The sequence below is a fragment of the Mustela lutreola genome, chromosome 1, assembly GCF_030435805.1.
Source record: "Mustela lutreola isolate mMusLut2 chromosome 1, mMusLut2.pri, whole genome shotgun sequence".
Classification (NCBI taxonomy): domain Eukaryota; kingdom Metazoa; phylum Chordata; class Mammalia; order Carnivora; family Mustelidae; genus Mustela; species Mustela lutreola.
Window position 1 is genome coordinate 15,696,492 of NC_081290.1, and position 22,803 is coordinate 15,719,294.

The 22,803-nt window shown below is 35.3% G+C and overlaps 1 long non-coding RNA gene across 5 annotated transcripts in view; it reads right to left on the minus strand.

Annotated features, from left to right (window-relative positions):
• Positions 1-2,008: 2,008 nt before the first annotated feature.
• Positions 2,009-22,803, minus strand: part of LOC131823660 (uncharacterized) — a 56,072-nt gene continuing 35,277 nt past the window's right edge. Inside the window, exons 5-7 of one of the 5 annotated variants that reach the window (XR_009350632.1) lie at positions 17,495-17,628; positions 14,960-15,021; positions 2,009-2,183 (exon numbers count right to left, since the gene is read on the minus strand). This is a non-coding gene — a long non-coding RNA (uncharacterized LOC131823660). Of the gene's footprint in view, positions 2,184-12,961; positions 15,022-17,494; positions 17,629-22,493; positions 22,598-22,803 lie in introns of those variants that run through there. The other 4 variants (XR_009350635.1, XR_009350634.1, XR_009350633.1 and 1 more) reach the window with 4 other exon arrangements.

Below are 22,803 nucleotides of genomic sequence, written 5' to 3' on the forward strand. Positions count from 1 at the left end.
AGCCTCTTTAAAAAATAACCATTTCTTAAATGAAGTAAAGCTTTCATTTAATTGCATAGAAAAACATTACCTACTCTAAAGTAATATAAGGCAAAAGAAGAAAAGATACTGAATTTGGTAGAAAATTTATAAAATCAGGATGTTTATTCAGCCATAATTAATACCTAATAAATTATAAATATAAAAATTTTTATATAGTAGAATTTTATACAACTGATATATTTTGTGATAGAGGAATTTATACTGGAAAAAGAGGAAAGTTGAATCAATCCTAAATTTTTTTTTATCAATTTCTTGCTCTACATTTTTCTTCTTTTATTTTTATTTTTTTAATTTATTTTTTATTTATTTTCAGCATAACAGTATTCATTATTTTTGCACCAGACCCAGTGCTCCATGCAATCTGTGCCCTCTATAATACCCACCACCTGGTACCCCGACTTCCCAACCCCCCGCCCCTTCAAAACCCTCAGATTGTGTTTTCAGAGTCCATAGGCTCTCATGGTTCACCTTCCCTTCCAATTTCCCCCAACTACCTTCTCCTCTCTATCTCCCATGTACATTTTTCTTCTTTTAAATTTCATTTTAAATTGAGTCCACAGCTATTGGTTAAAAAAGAGAGAAAAAAAAAAAAAAACTGTGACTAACCTAAAGATTCTTGAGAATTTTAAGCAAACTACATAAGCCAATTACATAAGCATATGTACAATTATATATATAATATGCAGCTCTTGTCTAAGGCCTATTTGTGTTAAAAAAAAAAAAAAGAAAAAAGGAAAATTAAAAAGAAAGAAAAAGGAAAAAAAAGACTTGGGAAGAATGTGTAGCATGAGTGTAAGTGGTTTCTGGGCCCACCCCTAGATATTAAGATGCACCAAGTGTTGGTATAGCCCATGAATTTGCCTTTCTTTTTTTACTTTACTTTATTTTATTTTATTTTATTTTATTTTTTAAATTTTTTAAATTTATTTTCAGCATAACAGTATTCATTGTTTATGCACCACACCCAGTTTTCCATGCAATCCGTGCCCTCTCCAATACCCACCACCTGGTTCCCCCAACCTCCCACCCCCCACCCCTTCAAAACCCTCAGATTATTTTTCAGAGTCCATAGTCTCTCATGGTTCAGGACCTTCTAAGTGCTGCTGGTTTTTCTCGTCTGGAGACCCTGCCTGATTGGCTACTCAATCTGTAGTCTGTAAAACAACTTGCATCTCTGGGGAGTTTTAGAAATGCAGAATTTTAGCCTCAGCCAGAACCCACTGAATCCAAATTTAACAAGATTTCCAGATAATGTGTGTGTATTTTATATTTTGAAAAGCACTAGCCTAAAGCATAAGAATATGGAAATTTTCTTTATGAAGATAACAAATTAACTCTAGAGATCTACCATATATTATATATTCTACTGTTGTGTGTATATTAACATGAAATAGGAGTGAAAAGCCAGCTGGAATAGTTTCCTTGACACCCCATAAAATGCAAACATATAAATAAAAAGGTTATGGGAATTATTAAAAGTGCTGAATACAGATAAAATTAGTTATGCAGTTGAATCATATTGATTATTGGATTATATGAACTATTGAGATTATCATTTGTTTATATGCTGCCTATTTTCATTTCTAATTTGAAAAAAATATAATCATTCTCAATGCTATTCATAATCAAAGAAAACTATTCTGGCAATAAGAGAAAAATAGTCACCTAGAGAAATAACCCTATAGAGCCCAAATTCTGCTAAAGAATGAGCCCTGTATTTACTAAATCTGTCAGGAAAATCCAGGATAACCTCTCACATTGTCATTCAAGGTAAAACATGGCTTTTTCTGTTTCTTTCTTTTCCCATGATTCTTACTCTTCTAATGGGGTCATTTCTAACTTGACAATTCAGGTGCCTCATCTCTGCTGAGCATATTTTCTAATGTGTCACCGGAGTGGTAATTTATCTCTCCTTGTCCCTTATCACTGGGTATGAAACATTTAATAATTGACACTTTACACGGTCTGTATTAAATCATTTTGTCAGCAGGCTTTCATTTATTGGGCTCCACACAATCATAGCTCTTGGTCTCCATGGTTTGAAAAGAAGCAAATGTATGTTTTCATGAGAAACATCACCTTCTTCAATGGTAGCAATGTCAAATAGTCATCATGTTTCTTCTCTAGTGAGCTTCAAATACCTGGAGAAAGGGAAAACAGTTGCCAAAGTTCAGATCCTACATTCCTGGAAATTACAATCAATAAAGAAAAGGGAAGTACTGGGATTAGAGCAAAAATGGTGCTGTACTAGGAAGTGGAAGAGTCTAGAAGCCCTCTGGTTTTATGACCTTGAGCAAGGCTTTATCTCTGAACCTATTTTTCATCTATAAAATGAACAGATTGTACAAGAGGAGCATTGACTCACTCTAGCTTTAACATGACTTAATTCTAGGTGAATGACTCATGTTACCTCTTAAAGAATAAAAATGTTGTGAAAACTGTTTTATAAATTATATGTGGGCATTTAGGCCTAAATATGAATACTGAATGTCTCTTTGTTTAGCCTGAAGGAATGAGTCCAGTGATTGTATTTGAAACACCACGTGCCTTAATGGCATAGGAATAGCAGAGCTAATGGAAGGTTCAATGTTCTTTTAATAACCCCCAACACACACACACACACACACACACACACACGTGTACAACACAGAGTTTCTGCTATAATTCCTTGATAGATATAGTCATATTAACACAAAGAACAATTAATTACAGTCCTGACTAAGGACAAAAAAGGATAAAGGGTACTTTAGGAAACAAAGAGGAAATTAGAAGTATTTTATGCCTTGCACGTTGACAGGTGTGTTAACACGCTGAAAGGAGGGGGTAAAACCTGTCATTGCAACTACTATTAAAAAAAAAAATTTCCCAAACAGGTCAGTGTTAAATTAAACTTGTTTTGGAGCACAGTATTTATATTACATAGACTTTATCACAGATCATGCTCCCTGAAACATATGATTACTCATTAAAACCTGATATAGCCCAGCTGATGCACAAGACAAACACCATTAAGTATTTTACCTAAGTAAAATTAGAGACCGAAAGTAAACATTGCTAAAAATTTAACACACTCCTTCTAGAAGCATACTTATAATGCTGTGTTTATATTTGGTGTGTCAAAATGACCTGTGTTTTTTTTTAAGTAAAGGATAACAATGTAATGAGATGATAAAAACAAACCAACAAAAAACCTTGGCTTCTTCTCATTTTGTAGTATGCTCTGGCTCACTGACTGACACTGAATAAACTTAGAAACAGTATCTCTGCAGTTTGTTCCTGATACTTTCCTAAGGTGCAAACATTTATTTTTTCTGTTCATTTATTTGAACAGATCTGCCTCTTAAGAAGCAAATTAAAATTTTATTTGTGACTTTGCATTAGTGTGAAAAATGCCATCTGGAACAGCCTGAGACACGATTATCTCATTTAGCCTAATGGAAGTTCATCAGGTAGCTATGGTTCTGGCACCGAGGAGAGAAACTAACAGGCTTCACTCAAAACAATAGGCTATTAATATTATTAATAATACCAAAGAGTTTTGTATTATTTCCTACTGAGAAATTTCCTATTTGACTCTACAACATGTTATTGTAAAGAACATGGACACACAATATGGTGGATATTTCCTGAAGTCTTATTTGTGATTATAGAAAATTTATTTCATTGGCTGATAACAACATAAAATCATAAAATTTGCTGAAAAATATTCTCTTGACAAATAATATTAGATTAAGTTATTCATGCCCTAATCCTGAATAAAATTTAAAAGATACATATAGAATATTATTTTTGTTGTTCTAGTGATATGTAAGGATTACTTGATATTTTATAATGAATCAGAGATCATTTTAAACCTATCGGCCATGATTCAACAGATAACTGTATTAATTTCTAGTAGTACAAAACTGCCTTCGTATTTATTTTCTAGTAAGGTAAACAAATGAGACAATGAAGAAGAAAAAAAGACATTCTTTTCTATTAAAATTAAATTAAGGGGCATCTGGATGGCTCAGTGGGTTAAAGCCTCTGCCTTCCGCTCAGGTCATGATCCCAGGGTCCTGGGATCGAGCTCCACATCAGGCTCTCTGCTCAGCAGGAGCCTGCTTCCCTTCCTCTCTCTGCCTGCTTCTCTGCCTACTTGTGATCTCTGTCAGATAAATAAATAAATAAATATTCTTTTAAAAAATAAATTAAGTTAAATTAATTTTTATTTTTCACTATAAAATAATACATGTTCATTGTAGAAATATGAAAAATAAGGGAAGGAGAAAGTAAAATTAGTCTATAATTCTGAGATTCACAAATAATGGGTGAGCCTTTCAGACTTTTTTTTTATAATTGTTATAGATTTATATATTTCTAATCAAACAAGTGACACATAAATAAACGTTCCATGAAAGAAATTCAAATGTTATTACAAAAGGCATTGAGAAATTCCCCCAACACACAAACACACACGTGCGCGTGCGCACAAAGATCACACTCTAAAAACCAGTTCTATTAAAAGTTTGTTATGTATTCTTTCAAATAATTTAACATGTACTTTATACAAATACATGTATTTTATAAACAGATGTATGGCTTATTAAAGAGATAACCTATATTGTGATATAATTAAATTCATCTAATTTCTCCTTTGTGATTTTGATCTTTCTGTCTTCTTTAAGAAATCCTTTCTTGTACCAATATCAAAAATTATTCCTCTTTCTTTTCTGTCCCAGCTTATTTCTTTGTTGTTAAGTCTTTAACACTGGTAGAGTCTGTATTTTAGAAAAAAAGAGTTTTAATTTTTATTATATTTTATATATGTATGATATATTTATATGTGACACATAAATATATATTAATATATTTTATTCATATATATTCATTCAAATATATATTCATATATATTCAGATTTCACAAGAGAAAGGGGAACCCTCTTACACTGTTGTTGGGAGTGCAAATTGGTACAGCCAGCCTGGAAAACAATATGGAGGTTCCTCAAGACATTAAAAACAGAGCTACCCTACCACCCAGGAATTGCAGTACTAGGTATTCATCCCAAAGATACAGATGTAGTGAAAAGCAGGGACACATGTACCCTAATTTTCATAGCAGCAATGTCCACAGTAGCCAAAATGTGGATGGAGCCGAGATGCCCTTCAACAGATGAATGGATAAAGATGTGATTGATATATACAATGGAATGTTACTCAGCCATCAAAAAGGATGAATACCTACTATTTGCATCAACATGGATGGAACTGGAGTTGATTATGCTAAGTGAAATAAGTCAAGCAGAGAAAAATGATTATCATATGCTTCACTCACGTGTAGAACGTAAGGATAACACTGAGGACCACAGGGGAAAGGAGAGATAACTGAATGCGAAGAAATCAGAGGGGGAGACAAATCGTGAGAGACTCTGGACTCCAGAAAACAATGTGAGGATTGGAGAAGGGAGGGTTGTGTGGGGAGGGGGTAACTGGGTGATGGGTATTAAAAGGGAAACATGTCGTGATGAGCACTAGGTGTTATACACAACTAATGAATCATTGGCTAAGTGACCATAATAAAAATAAATAAATAAATATCCATAAATTTTAATGGCTTTATTAACATTTCTATCAAGTAACAATTATAGCATATGTATAAATCTGTTCCTGTATTATTCATTCTCTTGCAGGATTGAATTTATTCCACTTTTACTAGCAGCACAGCATTTTAACATAAGTTTGCAACATTACCTTAATACCTATGTAGGAACATTCCCTGAACTATGAATATCCTTTTATAAAATTTCCTAGATATTTGTGAATTTTTATTTTTCTATGTGTATTTTAGAATCACAATTTGCACAATTGCAAAAATAATGTGTCTTGGGTTTTGATTTGAATTTCAAAAATGGCATGCATTAAGAAAAATTGACATCTTGGGATGCCTGGGTGGCTCAGTTGGTTAAGCAGCTGCCTTCGGCTCAGGTCATGGTCCCGGCGTCCTGGGATCGAGTCCCACATTGGGCTCCTTGCTCAGCAGGGAGCCTGCTTCTCCCTCTGCCTCTGCCTGCCATTCTGTCTGCCTGTGCTCGCTCTCTCCCCCTCTCTCTCGCTGATAAATAAATTAGATCTTTTAAAAAAAAATTGACATCTTTATAACACGTTGTCATTTCATCCACTAACTTGGTATCCCTGTTTCTTTGGAAGTCCTAATATGTATTTAACACTTCAAAAACTTTGTGTAATAGGCTGAGTAATGACCTCCAAGCTGTCCATCTTCTAATCCCTGGAACCTGTAACTATTATTTTATGTAGATGTGGAAATTATCCTTGATTATCTGCGTAAGACCTAAACATAATCACAAATGCTCCTAGGAGAAAATATTAGAAGTTTTGATGCTGAAGAAAAGGTGTGTGACCATGGAAGCAAATATAAGAATGATGTACCATAAATTAAAGAATGCTAGCAGCCACCAGAAACTGCAAGAGTGAAGGAACATACTCTCCTCCCCTAGAGCCTGGGGCAGGAAAGCAGTTCTGCCGACACCTTAATTTCTACTTGGTGAAACTGTTTTTGGACTTTTGATCTCAGTAACTATAAGAGAATAAGTGTGTATTCGTTTAAGCCAGAAATTCTCTGGTAATTTTTTAGTAGCCAACATTATGTGGATTTTGATAACAGTCATATCTAGTTTTTTGGGGTTTTTTTAGATTTTATTTATTTATTAGACAGAGAGAGAGCACAAGTAGGCAGAGCAGTAGGCAAAGAGAAAAGCAGGTTCCCCACTGAGCAGAGATCTTGATGTGGGGCTCGATCCCAGAACCCTGAGATCATGACCTGAACCAAAGGCAGAAGTTTAACTAAATGAGCCATGCAGGCACCCCTCATGTTTATAGAGTTTTGTTGTTGTTGTTGTTGTTTTGGTTCTTTTCAGTTGTAGATAATGCAGAATTTCTATTATATTTTTAATTGGCTACTATAGTGATAAAAACTTTCTTGATTTATATATATTGAACTAGTATTTATCAAAAGTATTAAAGATTTGTTAATCTTAAGACATTCTATGTAAATGATCAACTTTTTTTTTAAAGATTTTATTTATTTATTTGACAGAGAGAGATCACAAGTAGGCATAGAGGCAGGCAGAGAGAGAGAGAGGAGGAAGCAGGCTCCCCGCTGAGCAGAGAGCCTGATGCGGGACTCGATCCCAGGACCCCGAGATCATGACCTGAGCCGAAGGCAGCGGCTTAAGCCACTGAGCCACCCAGGCGCACATAAATGATCATCTTATATGGTTTCCTTAGCCATTTCTTATGTATCTTTTTGCTTCTTCATTTGTAGGCAATTGATCAGGATTTTCATGTTGAGTAATAGTAGGAATTATAATCCACTTTGCCTTTTCAACATCAAGGGAACACTCGTAATGTAATGTATCTGTGTTATATATGCTATTTGGCCTGGTTTTATTTTATATAGATTTTTTGAGGTTAAAGAAGTTGCTTTTTGTGCTATCAACTCAACTAAGCTGGAACTATTCTCCAGAATGCACTTCTCCTATATAACTCCCAGTTAGAATTGGCTGAAAGAGGAATATTTTTAGAAGTTGAAAGTTATAAGTGAAGTAAAGGTGGCCAATACCCTCTGCAGGTCAGTGTGGTGAGATGAGGAGACAGCGAAAAGCATTCAGCGCTGGCAATTTTTATGTGGCTCTCACTTCTGCTTCACACCCAGTTCTCTTGACTGCTGACCATGGAGATCAACTGCAGTTCCAGACCTACCACCTGATTCTTGGTTGGATCTATTTGTTAGCTTCCCATATACCCAGCCATGAACCCTCCATTTCCTTACAGGGGTATAGTTGGCAGAGATTATAGATTCAATGTGTTAGCTTATAAGGCTAGATAAGGTTCTCACGGGGTGCCTGGGTGGCTCAGAGGTTTAAGCCTCTGCCTTACGCTCAGGTCATGATCTCAGGGTCCTGGGACTGAGCCCTGTATTGGGCTCTCTGCTCGGCAGGGAGGCTGCTTTCCCCCCCCCCCGCCCCCGCCTGCCTTTCTGCCCACTTGGGATCTCTTTCTCTATGTCAAATAAATAAATAAATAAAATCTTGGGAAAAAAAAAAAAAAAGAGAGAGAGAGAGAAAAAAAAAGAAGAAAAGGCTGTAATGGTTAATTACAGACTGAGACCAAAATATGAGGTGACTCATGTTAAATTCTGTTCTCACGCCAGAAATTCTTGGTATCTAACAGAGGAAGATACACAAAGATGAACAGAGACTCAAAGCTGGAATGGATTTATAATGTCAGAGCTGTTTACCCTCTCCCTAATTACATCCAATAGGAAGTTGAATAGAATACCCTTAAAAAAGGCTTCGAGAAATATATTGGATGTAGAGGAAAGACATCCTTTAACAACGTTGTAATGGCTATTCTCTGCAGAGTAGAAATAACAGTGAGAAATGCTGCCACTGAAATGGGCAAGGACCATGGGGTAGCATTTACTCATTAGGGACATGGTGCATGTGATTACTGTAATGAATTCACAGAGATCATTTGCATTGGCTAATTGATCATGATGTCCTTGGACTGCAATAAGTGGGAAACCTACTAAAATTTCATTGATTTGTAGCAGTAAAAAAGCTCAGAAGTCTCATTTGATCACAATAGAGTCACTTCTTAACTCTCAAGAGTTGAGCCAAATCACAGACCCATTGTCTCTTAATTAAGAAGAGGAGAGATCCTTCTGCGGAAGGATCTTAATTTACTGCAAATTTTAAATCTACCTTCTATCCTTCCCTAACATGACTTGTGGTCATTTGCCAGGATAGCTCTTCACTGAAAAAGTGAAAATAACCAGACTTACAGGGATACTGGACACTAGCCCTGATGTGACTAATACTTGGTGACTCCAACAACATTGTGGTTCACCAGTCAGTTGGGGTGCTTATAGAGATCAGAAGATTTAATGAAGTTTTAACTCAGATCCACTTTGCAGTAGTCTGGAGTGTTCTTCAGAATCTGCAATTTGTGTGTTAAAGTTGACTGATTTAACACCTCAGAACAGTCAAGACTACAATGGTACAGACCCTTCAGGAATGATAGTATGACTTGTCACACTAGGCAAGGAATCATGACCAAGAGAAATAATTGCTCAGAGACAAAAGAATATTCAATAGATGTGGGAAGAAATTATAACTGTCACTTCACCTATGACCAAATGAACAGCCACAGAAAGAGAATTTTGGAATATGTCAGTATTTCTTCCTTACTTTGATGTTAACCAATTATGTTTTCTTTTTCTCTACCCCTACCCCCATCTCCTGTTGCACTACTATCATAAAATACCTCACTGTTTAAATCACAGGATATCAAAAATGGAATGTCACTCAACCACAAGAAAAATGAACCAAAGATGGATAGAGCATAATGTGGAACTTTTGAATCACCTTTTGAGGAGAGGGTTTGGTGCCTTCAGTTGAATGAGAGCTGGTTACTTCACGTGAGATGGCTTTGTTGTCATTTGTTTTTTTGACCATTAAATGTATTTAAAAATGTGTTTATAAAAATCAAATTGACTAGAATGGACAGTACTTTTGGAATTTTGTTAAATATATGTTAGAGTTGGCCAAAGGAAAATTTGGGGTGAATTTTAAAAAATGGATGCAGAGGCAGCTGTTACTCTCTGAAGTCATCATGGTTAAGTGTGGTAACGTACAGACATAAAATTGCCAGCAAATTCCAACTTGTCTTCAAACTCCTCCACCCACATGCAGCTTTTCTTCCTAACTGTTGAACCTATTGACTAACGTTGGCCCCATGTCCTTCACCAGAAGCTAGACAGTGGACCCATAATGGTGATGTCTCATAGAGAGCTCTCCAAAAGACCTCCCTTAGTAGTTCCATTTCAGTGGTGAGATGAGCTAGGTTTTTAAGATTTTCTGGTTGGTGACTAGTCCTATCACTCAACTTCCTTCTCAGAACTTCAATATCTAGCTCCTCTAGCAGTTGTGCAAGGTCAAAACCCTAACCCTGTAAATTAAGGTGAGGTTGTCTCCTTCATTGAACACACTGATCTACATCATGTAGATGTAGATCACTACACTTCCTACATCGTGTTGGTTAGTTGTCACTGGGCAACAAACACCCTAACACTGAATGACATAGTGCCAGCCTGGGGTTGCAGTTTGTCTTCACATTCCTCCATCCACATAGAGTTTTTATTACTTCTTAGGTAGCAGAAATAGGACAGCTGGGTAGTTCTCTGATCTGGCTCATGATCAACTGACCTGTCTTAATGGGAAGTTATGGGACTGGAGGTTAGCTGGTCTAGAAGGTTACAACCAGGACAATTCAGTTCTGCTCACATTTAACAACCAATAGCTTGCTAGACTGAGCTTTTTCTCATAGGAATGGTAAAGTCTCAAGAGATAGCTAATCTAGGCTTGTTCTCAGATGAAGGATGTAGAAAATCTCAAGCTCTGTTTTGAGACTATTTTGTGCATCAAATCTGTTAACATCCTACTCACTGCAGATAGTCATAGATAGTCATAACCAAAATCAGAGGGAGAGGGCATCACATATTTTTAAGGAAAAGAAGCATGGATAAAGGGAGATTATTAACTGGGGCTATCAATGATATCAATTTAGCACATATTTCTAGTTTTTTAATGTATGGTTTTATTCACAAAGTGGAGGATTGAATATGTTAATGGTCAAAGTTAAGAGATGGTATAATTGTTGACAATATTTGCAACACAGAAAATCAACAAATTGCTATTTTTAATGTATAAGAAGAATTTAATATACCTAAAAATCACACAATAGAAAAATGGACAAATAAAAAATTAATAAATAAATAAAGCATAAACCAAAATATAGAATAATCATAGATCTTTAGCTTTGTTAGTAATAAATATATAAAATCAAAATAATATTGAGATACTATTCCATAAGCATTATTAACAAAAACAAAAAAAATGTAAGTCTGATAACAATTACTGGCAATATAAATTAACATATCTTAAATCCATTGTTTTGACAGGAGGAAAATAAGTAAAGAGAATCTCGTGTGTGTGTGTGTGTGTGTGTGTGTGTGTGTGTGTTTGTGTGTGTGTGTGTGTGTGTGTGTGTGATTAAACTACACATAAGTGAGTGCTTTTGGGGAGAAAGAATAAGTAGTATATGAACGTAACATTAATTTAAAAATATAATTAAATCATACAAATACACACTCACATAAGTGCATGTACACATATACAAGTGACCAAGAATAATTTTTTTTTTTTTTAAGAGGGAGAGAGGGGGTGTTCTCAGGAGTGGCAGAGGTGGGTGGGAAGAATGGAGCAAGAGGCAGAGGGAAAGGAAGAGAATCTTAACCAGGATCCTGCTCAGCACAGAGCTGGGCTCAGTGGTTCTCATGACCTAAGATCTTGACCTGAGCCAAAATTAAGAGCCTGATCTTAACCAACTGAGCCACCCAATTACACCTGGCCAAGAATGATTTAAATAAGCTGCTGTGCTAATAACTCAAGATTACAATCAATCCTATGTCTAAAAAAAAAAAAAAGAGAGAGAAAAAGAAAAAAGAGAGAAAGACCTATGTCTTCTATCTAATTAAAAAAATAGTTGTGGTACCCAACCTCAAAAGTGAACCCCAATGACCCTAGTATGCATGCAGTTGTATATTCTCCTTTTATATTAAGTAGACCTGACCCATATAATCAATAGGATGTTGTGGGTATCAATAGGATAGAACAGATCACATAGAAATTATATGACATGAGCTAAGTATGAATTTGTTACACATTAATTTGTGTTATGACAGCACTCTATTTCTTTTTTTTTTTTTAAGATTTTATTTATTTATTTGACAGACAGAGATCACAAGCAGGCAGAGAGGTATACAGAGAGAGAGGAGGAAGCAGGCTCCCCGCTGAGCAGAGAGCCTGATGCGGGGCTCCATGCCAGGACCCTGGGACCATGACCTGAGCCGAAGGCAGAGGCTGTAATCCACTGAACCACCCAGGCGCCCCACAGCACCCTATTTCTATATGCAGAAATGTGTATTAGCTACCAATTGCTGTATAACAAATTATCTCAAAACTTGGTAGCTTTAAACAACCATAAACATTTATTAGCTTTGTTTTTTGGCCCATAAATTTGGAATTGGCATAGTGGGGTTGTTTTGGTTTGGAGTTTCCCCTTCATAGACAAGATGCCAGCTGAGGCTATAGTCATCTGAGCCTTGACTGCAGCTGAAGGATTTGCTTCTGAGATAGCTCATTCACTTTGTTGTCAAGTTCGTGCTGGCTGTTAGTAAGTACAAGAACTGTTTCTCACCATGTGAACCTTTCTATAGCACTGCTTGTGTGTCCGTAAGCCATGACTTTGGCTTCCTCCAGAATGAATAATCTAAGAGAGAACAAGTCAAAAGACCCAACATCTTTTATGACAGCCTCAGATATCACACACCATTTCCTCTATTCCCTATAGGTTACTAAGGTTACCACTATTCAATTAGGTAGGGGACGACACAGAATATCATTAACAGGACATGAGGTACATTGAGGGCTTTGTATGCGTAGATCTATATCTGGATTCTTTATTCCATTCCACTGGTCTACTGATTGACTTCCACCAAAATAACACTATTTTAATTAACATAAGTAACAAATATACATTCCAATCTGGTAGGGAAAATACTTCCTCTTGTTTCTTCTTCTTCTTTTTTTTTTTTTTTTTTAAAGATTTTATTTATTTATTTGACAGAGAGAAATCACAAGTAGATGGAGAGGCAGGCAGAGAGAGAGAGAGAGGGAAACAGGCTCCCTGCTGAGCAGAGAGCCCGATGTGGGACTCGATCCCAGGACCCTGAGATCATGACCTGAGCCGAAGGCAGCGGCTTAACCCACTGAGCCACCCAGGCGCCCAATGTTTCTTCTTTTAATGTGCATTTATTTTGCCCTATGAGTTTTATTTTATTTTTTTATTAAAGATTTTATTTATTTATTTGACAGACAGAGATCACAAGTAGGCAGAGAGGCAGGCAGAGAGAGAGGAGGAAGCAGGCTCCCTGCTGAGCAGAAAGCCCGATGCGGGGCTCAATCCCAGGACCCTGGGATCATGATCTGAGCTGAAGGCAGAGGCTTTAACCCACTGAGCCACCCAGGTGCCCCATGAGTTTTAAAGTCAAGCATAATTTTCCATAAAAAACCCATTTTTGGATTTTGATTAAGATGTAATTTAATTACTATATTAACTTATGGAAAATAAGGGTATATGGAAATATGGAAAATGGAAAAAATATGGAAAATAATGTCTCTCTAATACTGAACCTTCATATCCATGATCATATATGTTTTGCTTAATTTATTTTCTTTTAAAAAATATTTGTATGGAGATACAATTGAAATATAACATTAAATTAGTTTCAGGTGTATAACATAATGATTCAGTATGTATAAATTATTAAATGATCACCAAAAATCTAGTCAACCCATCCATTACCAAATAGTTATGTAATTTTTTCTTATGATGAGAACTTTTAAGATCTATTTTCTTAGTGACTTTCAAGTATGTAATACATTATTAATAACTATAGGCATATACTGTACATTACATCTCCAGGACTTACATATATTATAATTTATAATCAATTTATGTTCATCTTTATATTTATAATCAATATCAAAATCAATAATTGATAATACATTGTTTTAAAATATTTTAGTAAAATTTATTTATTTTCTTATTATAATCCCACAGATTTCTTGTTATGATTATTCTTATGTACATTACAAATTTGTTGTAATTGTGAATAGGATAATTTTATAAAAATTTTAGTACATTTCTTTGTTGCTGCAAGAATTGTTCTTTTTTTTGATATTGCATCTCATATACATCCACATTGTGGAATTCTCTCATTATTTCTAACAGTAGAAATTTGTTAAATGCCATTTAACAAATTTCCTTTTGATCTATACATCTAAAATATAAATCACATTTCCTATATCAAGTGACCACTCGTAAAGACTTCTAAATTCAGTTGTAGTATGCAAGTGGCCTGTTGTGATCTAACTAGAAATAGTCTATGTGAATAAATTGGTCACAAATAATTGTCAAACATAAAAGACATAACAAGAGATAAAATAATTTAACGTTAGTTTCTCCATCACCTCTTTTTATTTCTTATTTTTAAAAGAGAATTAATTATTATTATTTTTTAATTTCCTTAAGTAATCTCTACATCCAATGTGAGACTGAAACCATTACCCTGAGATCAAGGGTCATATGCTCTACCAACTGAGTCAGCCAGGCACTGCTTTCTATTTCTTTTAAAAGATCTTATTTCAAATGTGAATGAGTGTCTAAGTATTTAATTTAGAATGTATGTTTTTAATGCTTTATCTTTGGAAAGCTGATATATTAGCCAATAAACCACTATTAATAAAATATTTGTTATATATTTTTCCAAATTAAGACTGTATATAATTTGTAGAAAAACACAGTTATTTACTACTTTGAGTAAATCTTCTTTGGTACGAAGTTCATATGTTAACCTATTTGGGATGAATTGATAATAAATTCTAAAATTATGACTTATAAAATGCAAAATTTATATTCACAGTCATCTACAGAGTTGTGCATTAAAAACTGGTATTTGTATATTTCCAAACCTTTGGGGGTAGGCTGAAAAAAAAAATCATTTGAATTAGGAAAACATAAAATCAGATTAACTCTTTGATTTCAATCAGTGTTGGTCCAGGTTCTTGGATGGGTTTTTTCAATTCAGACAAGGTGATTTTCACTGGTTAAGACAGCCTTTCACTGATTTAGCCAGATTTTGTCTCCATCCTTCTTTTATGACATATAATTGGCATACTTCAGGTAGACATATGGTGCACAGCTGCATGGTCCCATTTTTTTAAAGCTGGCATACCTCTTCTATTTTGTCCCTTTAACTCATTTCTAGAACTCTTGATGTAAATTCCCAGTTTCTTCCTTTAAAATGATAAAAGGTAGAAATAAATAAATAATAAAAATAAATAAAAGAGAATTATAAAATAAAAATGTATTTTCTCATATATCTAACCTGTAGGTAATAAATAGGTATAAAATAAAATTTTCTCAAAATGAAGTCTTTAAATCAGAAATATTGAATTTCCTCAATACAAGGAAACTTAAGAAATTATTTAGGCATGAGGATGAAAAGGAAAAGATCAAGAACTTGGATAATCAGGGAAGTTTGGAAACAAATCCAAGTTGTAGATGAATGAATAACTTGAGAAACCAATGTAATGTTTCCTCATGCCAATCTGGCTTCTTTCCAGTGTCAATGTATGTGAAACATTAAGCCATTTCTACTTACTGGCTTTCTTTAGTGCTGCATTAGTTCTAGCATGCCAATTAGAATAGTCAACAGATGTGAAATTTAAAATGTTCTGGAATAAAATTAATTATTTTCAGAAGAAAAATAATGAAACTTAGATTTGTAAACCTTAGAACTAAAATTGTATCTTTTCAGAGTCCTGGTGCTCAAAAAATGTTTAAAGCTTTCCTTAATACCTGTTATAGAAAGTCATGATTCATTTGCATTAGGAAAGTCTTTGGGGTTAACACATACAGTTTGAGGGAGAGAGAGAGAGAGAGAGAGAAAGGATGTGAGATTTCACATTCATGCATATCATGTCTTTTTTTTTTTTAAGTGAGTTTTGGTAATACACAAATTGCACCAAACCTCTAGAGTTCTGTTAAAGAGGAGAAAGAAAAATGCAGCTATGATCTCACCTATCAACACCCCCAAACCAGGTAATGGACAGAACTAGGAAGTATAGTATTCTGCTCAGAGAGCATTGGCATGGACAGATAACCAGAGAGACCCCAAACACAAGAGCACTACATGATCATCTTGGCATTAACTCCAACTTCAGAGAGAAGCTGAAGAAGGAGGAAGAGGAAGAGGAGGAGGAGGAGGAGAGGGAGGGGAAGGGGAAGAGGAAAGAGAAGTAGATGTAGAAGGAGAAGGAGAAGTAGAAGAGGAGGAGGAGAAGGAGAAGAAGAAGGGGAAGGGGGAGGAGAGAGGAGGAGGAAGAAGAAGAAGAAACAAGTTTATTGAGATCCTCACAGGGCAGAATCAAGACGTCCAATTTGAATCTATGTCAGTTATAGATGAGATCGTATCATGATTCTTACACAGCTACTTTGTGAATGAAATATATTCTTTTTCCAATGTAGTTTTGATATTTGGCTGAGTACTCTCTCCACCCATGTATTAATGTGTTCTCATACTACTTCAGATAATATTTGGACCACTGACCTGAACTCTAAGCCACATGTTTTTAGAATATTGAATGGTTTGGCTATCAAAGGTTAGGCAAACGTGTTCTAGATAAAGAATGGCCTGACAGTGAGGGGCATTTGTCCTAAAAGCAGAGTCTTATGTACAAAAACATCCCATGTAGTTATTCATCTTTTCTTCTTTAATTCATTGACAAATCTGCAAAATTTACGGACTGCTGTATTTTAGGGAATGGAGAAAGAACAATGGAGGAGGCAAACGACGTCTCTGCCATTCCAGAACTTGTAATTCTATGAGCAAAACCAGAAAATATATATGTTAAAAATTAAATCTGACAATTGTAGACTTGTTTAGTTCTATGAAGTTGTGAGAGGAAAAGAGTTGAGCCTTCTGAAATGGAGAATAACCTCTTCTTCAAAGGTAAACATGGAATTAATTAAATGGTTAAAGATTAAATGCTTAAATAATGAAAAGAAGCCTGACTGGAGAAGTTTGGATGAGCCTCAAAGCTTATATGATTCTACGAACCGTATTTTTAAAAATAAAATACTAAATTATAATGAAAAAATTAGGTTCAGGTGGCTAGTGCAATTGCAAGGTCTTGAAACATACATTTCATTTATTTCAAACAATTTGAAATATAGTAACCGTGGTTCATACCATGTAGTGTATTTGGTTAAATAAACAAATATAGGTTTCTATCAAAAATTCAATGGGAAATCATCAAAATGATCAATTTTGTAGCTGACTAAAAAGTAGGATAAGAAGTATACGAGAATTTAAGTGCAGTCTGAGCCATTGGTGTTAAACAAATGAGAAATGATGGTGGCTTGGTCCTCAATGGCAAAGCACAAATGAGGACGAACCCGTGATGTGTGGAGATAGTGGTGACAGAGTTTGCTAGAAGATCAAATGCAAAACATAGAAGGAATTCCTGAATCAAGGAAGATTTATTTACTAAGGTGGAAAGACCAAGGGAGGAATAGTTTTGAGAGTTTATTTTAGAATCTATTAACATTCACATTGGCAACTACATCAAAAAGTCAGGATTATGATGGTTGGAGAAGAGAAAACTTATGATATTCATGGGAGGAGGCCAGCATTATCCAAAAAGTTTAGTGAATTTCAAAAAGCTATTCAAAAGTGTGCAGATATTTGAAAAGGGTCAGTACTTACCCAGTAATATTTTAAAGCAATCACTTTGGTGAAATTTAGCAATTGGTTTGTGAGATTATAACTTTCTTCTCTTGTTATACGGGGCGATCTCTTCATCGGCGTCATCAATGAGAGAAGATGCCATGTGCACTCAACTGGAAAGATCGACATATGTGATCATAACATTGCTCGAGATATCCTTTATGAGATCGCAAAGAGAAGAGAAGAAACTATCCCCAGCTGACCCATTGTTGGCTCACTTAGGTTCTCAAAAGTTATTTGATGTGCTCTTAGAAATCCCAATGTGGGAATCCTTCCTTCATATCTGCTACTATGACAGATGCTAGTATTGGAGAACTGTGGACTAGTAGGAGAAGTACATAAGCACACAAACAATGTAACAAATAAAATAAAGAGCATAACATGCTTTTATGATTAAGCACTTTGGAGATGATGCAACGAGAAGGGGAGATCAGACAAGACTTTTTGAAGAGAATGCCCATGTTGAGTCTAGAGAATAGCTAGTAATTAGGGAAGCCAAAAAAAAAAAAAAAAAAGTTCATTTTCAGCTCTGCTTGGCGACTTGCAGTAGCAGCACTAACCTACTCAATTTGTCTCTGGAAATTTCAGGGGAAAGGCCTTCATTATGTTGAGGCTAAACAAAAATCTGTTTCCAGTTAATTTTCATCCATGATTGCATGTCTGCCTTTTGCAGCTGTACTGTGTGTCTGCTTCCTCTCACTTGACAGGACTTCAAGTTTTCTCTTTCAAAGGGTTATTGCTCGGTTTCTTAACCTATTTTTCAATAATGAAGTTTTAGAACATTCACCATCCTAATTACCATCAGCTGGACACACTCACTTTCTACAATGCTCTTAACTTATGACGTAGAGAATTAAGCACACCATTCAAGCCGAATTAAAACACCAAGGAGAATTAAGGCAGAAGTATTTTGTCTTTAGAGTATTAAAAACAACGATTTTAGTGGCTCTAAAGTGGTAGTTTTCACATAATCCATAATTTGTGCAATCAGACACATTTGTGCTTTATCAAAGGTTTCCATAGTCAGGCAGTATATTAAACACACATAGAAGGTAGATTTATTACTCAATAGATTTTATGGTTTCTTTGCAACCATTAGCATCTATTATGTGAATGTGAGTTTTGGCAAATGACATGACTACAGTGAATAGGTGTACACATTATCAAGGTTTTCCTGCAATTTCGTAAGAACCTAATTGTGTGTATCTAGCAACAGCAACTCCAACACAAAAGCAGATCTGGACATACATGAGTCCTTTAAACAACTTAACAATAAGGCCACAGTGCCTTACTCCAACTGACCTTCAAAATGTAGCTTAGATTTAGAACAATGATTCTAAAAAGAAGGTGGGAGGAAAAGGTGTAACAGAATCAACAGTGATCAGAAAGGCAGGATAAAACTGAATAATCTGTAAGACTTTTTCAAGCTCTTCACATACCTAAATCCTGAGATTTTGACCATAATTGACATTTCAAAAAATTTGATGGGGAAGAGTATATATCATCGTTAAGAGGATTTTTTTTTCCTACCAAGTTACTGGGGGTTTTTTTGTTTGTTTTTTAAGGAAAAGAATGAGAAAAAAAAATAATTAAACCCATAAATTTTGTGACTCTCCACCAAATTATTTAGTAAAATAGTTTTTGTTCTTTTGATGTGTTTTTTCTTGTTTTAATTTACATGTGTACTAGGCATAGAACAGGCTGGTGTGATCAAGAAATACAGTAGGAAATGTGGAAGGCTCCCGAAGAAGTATAAAATCAAAACTCTTCACATGCCTGTCAAGAATGGCTGTCCAAATATGTTTCAAGTATACTGAGACTTTCTTGTCTACTGAACAGCCCAAAGGGGTGTCTCAGGAAAACACACATTTGAAGGGTGTTGTGAGGAGACTTGCAATGATAATGATATAAAATAGAACTTGGAGAGTCACATCCTATTAGCAAGGCTGGAGACAGCAAGAACTGTTACAGCCACATTCTTTTTACTCCTAAACTATTCTTACCCTTTTGTTTTAAACAAGGACAATGCATCTCCCCTCCCAGGAAAAACAAAACAAAAAACAAAAACTGTCAAGTGGAAATTCTTTAGGCTTTTTGTTAGCAACTACAAAGGTTACATGTGCCATTAAACCCCCACCACGTTTCCAGTTACAAAAGAAGGGTGACTTTCTAGCTAAGGTTAATTTCCCCACTTGTGTTCTGAAGCCCATCCCTTCTGGGTTTTTGAACTCAATACTCCATAAACAATCACATGTACCATGCTACAAATTATTTAAATGGTGACTGACTGAATATAACAATTAGAAGATACTCTTTGCTCAAGTGCATGAGCATAAAAAGACCTATTTCCCAGAGTCCTTACGTTTATTGTTTATTCAAGCTACGTATTCGAGGCTTAGAACGGGAAACATTTGCATTTTCTACCTATGCAGGTTCTTCTTTTATGCAGATAGATTAAAATATTTCATCACATCATCTTGAATTTTCCGAGACAAACTCTTTGTATATAATCGATCTCTCTCACCTCCTTTGAAAGAGAATGGGGTTACCCTATTTCTTTGACTCTCCAAGTGGATCTTCTTTTTTGCCTTTTAAGGATAATAACTCAGGAGACACAGGCTCAGGTGGCTGGTATGGTGGGGGCCGCCATTAAAGTACGGAGGGGAGAACTAACAATGGCTATTAAGTAATATTTTCACCTGTATTATATGACCTGAAGTAGGGGGAGAAAAACAAAAAGTGATTATTCTCGCTGATCCTGCCTACTCTCTCAGAGACTAGGTCCCTTAGAAGGGTTGTGCCTATTCATAATCTTATAGTGGGCTTCTGCTGATGAGGGAAAAAAAGGAAATATTCTTTCTGGTTTCTACCCCACCCCCTAAAACAACAAGTAAAAAAAAAAAAATGAAATGAAAATAAAAGAAAGAAAGAAAGAAAGAAAGAAAATCAAGGACTTGAGCCATTATCTAAATGAAATGATAGGTTTTTTTTTTCATTTTTTGATATATATTAGTTTGTTTTGTTTCTAAAATGAATGGAAAAGGGCTATAATTACTTAGTAAACAAGCATATTTGGAACTTCAAAACATAATAGATAATATCAGTATAGTTTTCTCTATCATAAGTGGATACTTAAAATACATTTTCTCAAATATTTTTATGACATATCACAACCAGATAAATTCTGATTAACTTGTTTTAAAGATGACTTTTTTTTTTAAGATTTTATTTATTTATTTGACAGACAGAGATCACAAGTAGGCAGAGAGGCAGGCAGAGAGAGAGGAGGCAGCAGGCTCCCTGCTGAGCAGAGAGCCCCATGTGGGGCTCAATCCCAGGACCCTGGGACCATGACCTGAGCCAAAGGCAGAGGCTTTAACCCACTGAGCCACCCAGGCACCCCAAAGATGTCTTATTTGTCCACATTTATCATCACTGAAGACTCTAATTATAGCCAGGAAAAAGAAAGTGTGCAGTTTCTTCATAGGAACCCTCACTCTGTATAGGCATATTTTCAAGGAATGAAGCACATTTTGATATTATACTTCATTCTTATATTAGTCCCATCTAAAAGGTTTTCTTTTTTTAATTTTCTTTGCTTTTACTCCATATAATTTAGGGATCTTTGGTTGTTGTAGGTGTTTGGTTGTTTGTCTTCTATTATTCTATTTTGTAACTACAAATTGTTGATAATAATAGAAAAGATCCTTGTTGATAATAATATAAATACACTTTAGGAATGATACAATCTATTTTAGTCCTAAAGAAGATTATTTGAAATATTATATTTTATTATTATTTAGGTTATGAGTCAATTTTTTTATCTATAAGCAAATTCCAAACAGCATTATCAATTGCCTTTATACGTGTATGATCTACAGATTCAGCTTTGAATCTGTTTAAGCCTCTTATGTTTTCCTCATTAATTAATTAGCCGAAGAAATTCCTTATTGGTAGGAGCATCAGGATTTTACTTTTTTGAGAATTTTACTTCCTCCATATGCAAATAAATGTATTCAGGAATCTAAAAAGCTCTATTGCACCTTCATAGGGTTATACATTTTTCTCATATAATTATTGGTAAATAATGTGTCAGTAAAAATATACATTTTCTCATAAAATTATTGCTAAATAATATGTGAGTAAAATTCAGGGTTTTTTTTTTTTTTGGTAAGATTTTATTTATTTATTTGATAGAGAGAGAGAGTGACAGCAAGAGCAGGAATACAAGCAGGGGTAGTGGAGGGAAAGCAGGCTTCCCTCTGAGCAGGGAGTCTGATAAGGGCTCAAACCAGGATTCTGGGACCATGACCTGAGACAAAGGCAGACGTTTAAGGACTGAGCCACCCAGGCACCCCAAAATTCACATTTCTGGCTATGAAAACAATAATGCATTTTCCATAGCATGATGGATATCATATCAGTTATCATTGTAAATATCTTGGGGAATAACGAAGTTCTTAAAATCACTGTCAATCTTGAAACGAAGACCCAGAAAGCTATAAGAAACTTGTTGAAAAAATTATCAAAAATCTATAGGTGTCAGAGTTTTCTTAAAACAGAAGACCTTATATATTGAAAGAGCAGGGATTTGATGTATCATTTCATCAATAAGAACATGAAGTCTTGTCGAACAGTAACTGAAATGGGTATTTTACAAAATATACTGAATTCTAACCCTATCTCAAAAGCCAAAGCCCCATTTTGATGTATATGATTGGACCACTGTTGCCACCTGCTATATCAGATTGGTTCCGATGACGCTCGCATGCAATTATTGATTTATCACCACTGTCAGCGGCACATAGCACTCATTCTCCAGTGGGGTAGCACCACTCTAACCTTTCCCGTTGCTGATTTAGACTTTCTCGTTTCCGTTCTCTTTTGTTAATTCAAACCATGCCTGGTTGGGTTGTCATAGCCTGTCTCTGCTCTCCGCTGTCACATAATAGTTCTAGCTCATTCCAACAGCTCACACCTCTTTCAGGATTCTCAGCTCCCACTTGCATGACGTACTGGTGACCTTAGCTTCATTGGTATTCTGTGAATGTCAGAGATATGCTTGCCTCAGCTGCCTGGGCCCTGGTGAGCAGGTGGAAAAATGACCAGTTGAAAATGAGTTGTTAAGACCACTACAGTGAAAAGATTGATGCAATTAATTTTTCATTATGCACAGTGTCTGCGGATTCTAATCAGTTTGGATTGTTCCTCCTTTGAGGCACAAATAAAATGCAAATGGCTTTGGAATGAAAGGGAGCATTCTTTACGGTATAGACTTTCCAAAGCTG